Below are 2,932 nucleotides of genomic sequence, written 5' to 3' on the forward strand. Positions count from 1 at the left end.
GAGGAACAGTCAATGGTATCTCCCAGTCCTTGGTGGCCTTTGCACGTCTACTGGGACCACTCGTAGGAGGGAACCTTTATGCTTGGACATCTGGGAATGGTAAGGCCTGATGACATCATACCTGTATCATATTATGGTTTAGTCATGGTACTGATTGTCACTCAAATATTAGTATGCGTACTGTGATGCAACACTGGTGTTTGTCTACTTTTGTTTCTTAAGACATGTAAAGAACAAGCATTTTACACTGTCTGGCATCCTCAATGTTTCCCTTCTGGAAATTATTCATTTTCACTTCTTCAAAACACAAGCCATATTGAAGCCCTATTGCACGGCTAGCTACGTGAAAAGGCATTATACTTTAACTCACTGGAGGATGACAAAAGAAGCAAAAATGTGATTTTCATTCTTTCATTGTCTGCAACTGACAGGACTTATTTTTCCATTATTAAGGTCTGCCCTGGCCGTTGAACTTCCACCTGGCCTTTTACCTGGCAGTGCTGATAGACGTCATCATCCTGTGTCTGACCCTGATACTCCCTGATTCCATCAACAAACCAAGGGTGGAGGACATCAGAGAAGATGCGGAGGAGAAACTCATAGATGATAAATCAGTCGTGTACAACCCTGCGGAAGATTTAAAGGCCTCCTTTCAGTTAACTTCTGGCCAAATCAGCAGTAGAGCCCGTTCCAAATCACCAAGAGGGTTTTGAAATAATATTTGTGCTGAGCACAGTTACGTTTGCGCGATTTTAAGTAAACCTAAGATCTTAGCTATCCTCCCGCAACTGTTGCATTGGTCAACTCGGCGATCCCAACCCTTTTCTTAGTGTTGTGGGCTCTTTTAACATGGTTGAGGCGTGGTTGTCCTCAAACCAGTACCTCCTTTCAACGTCCTACCCAAGGGATTCCCGAGACTATGTACTCCTTTTTTCACCAAAATATTAAACTGATACTGTTTTCTGTATTATCCAGAGTTGTCAAGTTTCATTTTCCACGTTCCCTGTTCGAGCCTTTTCGGTGACAAATACCTCGTTCGATCACGTTTCTAGGCGGATGACTAAGATAGTGGCACTACACTCAACTCTCTAGGGCCAACCACGCCGAGATTAGTAGGATAATTATCATTCCTACTTAATTGGCGTAATTAGTTGCGCATCATCCTTTTTGCTACTAGCAGGCAACAGAACAGACAACACTCTGGAGCCGAATCACGCCAACATAGGATATATCACTCCGCAGAAAATAGCAAGGCGCTTACCGAACAACAAAATGATAGTGAAACAAAGAGTAATACACCCATTAATGTCAGCATTCAACATCAAATCAAATCTTGCTCTCTACTTATTATTCTAGATAATGTCATTGGCAATCTTTGAAATAGCCAGAAAACATTTACATGTTGATAAGCTGCGGAGGAGAGAGTCATTTGGGAGTGAACAGGTCTGGTCGCGGGAAACTGGTAGGGCGCTTACCAGGTCAGGTGACGTCAGCTGTTTGGCTCCTTGTTTCTGTGGCAATGTAGTCGAGAGACGGCCTGATCAAGGACAAGGACGACAGCTCTCTTAACACATCACATCGAAACCACAACACCTTGAGCCAAAGTATAGCGGAGGAAATAGGGGACATCAACAACAATAGCATATTTTTGTATTACCACCAGATTTAACAGATTCGTTCAAGATACTACACTTGATTGATTCTCAGACAACTCGGTATGGCCAAGCTCAGGACAAGTCACCATGCACTCAGCACATAATTTCTATTTGGGGACTTGAAGGTATAAAAAGTGCAATAAGAATTTAGACTCAACCTACGCAGTAATGTTTAGTGTAGATCAGTATAAGTCTTTTACGTTTAATACAAAACTGTCCAATGTTTTTGTTGCGGGCGAGCTATATTTTGATTTTTGTTTATTTGCTTTAATACCGGAATACACAGGACACACTGAGGAAAACATGAAGGAGGGTGAAATCTACTGAAATACATGTTTTGATGAGTAAACATTGTAGGTTACTATTTATTGGCAAAGAATAATCTACATATGGCCCTGAAATGGAGACATCGTCAGAAAATACCAGAGACGACCAGCGACCTCGATCATATCGCGAATCAGCGCCCTCCCCCTCAACAATAAAGTTAACGTATACTAGTACCAAGGTCTGCCCTGGCCGTTGAACTTCCACCTGGCCTTTTACCTGGCAGTGTTGATAGACGTCATCATCCTGTGTCTGACCCTGATACTCCCCGATTCCATCAACAAACCAAGGGTGGAGGACATCAGAGAAGATGCGGAGGAGAAACTCATAGATGATAAATCAGTCTTGTAAGACCCTGGGGAAGATTTAAAGGCCTCCTTTCAGTTGAATCAGCAGTAGAGTCCGTTCCTCAGTTAGCAAGCGAAAGTATTGAGGCAGCAGTCACTAGAGGATGGTACTCAGGCTAACGCCTTATGACATTACACACCAGGTTTGCACTGAACTACTAGTATAAGCTGCATTTCTGGACAGATTTATTTGATCCACGTTGAGAAGGACCACTACCCTTTTCCTAGTGTGGTGGGCTCTTTAAACATGGTTGAGGTGTGGTTATCCTCAGAGCAGGACCCCCTTTCAACTTCCTACCCTAGGGATGCCCCTGAGGCTATGTACTCCTTTTTTCGCCAAAAAGGGCAAATCATTGGACTTAAGTTCTTCATCTCATATAATTTGTGCATAAGTATGTCATTACCATTGAATTACTGAGTGTGGAAACTTTGACAAGATAACGGGGCTTATGATTTGGTTACATAAAGACCTCTTAGCTTACATTTCCATTTTATCTGTCTCATACATTTTCCTCTACGCTTTTCTAATCCAATCAAAAAGTAGTCAGACACATAGCATGTCAGTTTGACCTTTTTTTTATTCTGAAATCTGTACAAAGTTTTCAA

The 2,932-nt window shown here is 42.2% G+C and overlaps 1 protein-coding gene and 1 long non-coding RNA gene across 2 annotated transcripts in view; both read left to right on the plus strand.

Annotated features, from left to right (window-relative positions):
- LOC118415240 lies at positions 1–970 on the plus strand. The gene is made up of 2 exons (XR_004831094.1): positions 1–99; positions 454–970. It is a non-coding gene; the product is annotated as an uncharacterized LOC118415240 (long non-coding RNA).
- Positions 1–2,932, plus strand: part of LOC118415237 (probable peptide/nitrate transporter At3g43790) — a 54,387-nt gene that overhangs the window by 34,251 nt on the left and 17,204 nt on the right. The gene's annotated exons all lie outside the window — the stretch shown is intronic.

Source organism: Branchiostoma floridae, chromosome 5 (genome assembly GCF_000003815.2).
Source record: "Branchiostoma floridae strain S238N-H82 chromosome 5, Bfl_VNyyK, whole genome shotgun sequence".
Classification (NCBI taxonomy): domain Eukaryota; kingdom Metazoa; phylum Chordata; class Leptocardii; order Amphioxiformes; family Branchiostomatidae; genus Branchiostoma; species Branchiostoma floridae.